The sequence below is a fragment of the Cicer arietinum genome, chromosome 2 (genome assembly GCF_000331145.2).
Source record: "Cicer arietinum cultivar CDC Frontier isolate Library 1 chromosome 2, Cicar.CDCFrontier_v2.0, whole genome shotgun sequence".
NCBI lineage: Eukaryota > Viridiplantae > Streptophyta > Magnoliopsida > Fabales > Fabaceae > Cicer > Cicer arietinum.
This window is the reverse complement of record NC_021161.2, coordinates 45915289-45915714: the sequence shown is the minus strand read 5'-3', so window position 1 is coordinate 45915714 and position 426 is coordinate 45915289.

Sequence of the window (426 nt, the reverse complement as noted above, 5' to 3'; positions counted from 1 at the left end):
CAATAACAAGACATCACAACAAAGAACTTAAAAACCTAATCTCCTGCTGGTCCTCACTATTAGCTAAGGGAGAGGTAGAGACCGATGTATTACCCTCAGCAGGTGTCTCCTCAACGTGAGTTGCAGAACGATCTAGGGGAGTTGGATTTGGTTCCTCTGTTGCTTGCCGACCGATGTCCGCAATATCTTCAAATGATAGCTTTATGCCTAAATGCGCTTAAATTGCAACAACATCCTGAACAATTGAATTCAGAGAAGCCTGGAGAGTCGTTAAGGCAGCTTCCATTCTAGCCTGTGACTCTTGCATTTTGGCATTGTGAGCCATCTGAACTTCCATAAATTCTAGCAGTTTTGCGACGTACTCAGGAGGGGCTGCCACTGGTTCAGCAGCTTGTTGAGGATTAGGTTGAGCTGGTTCAACATTCG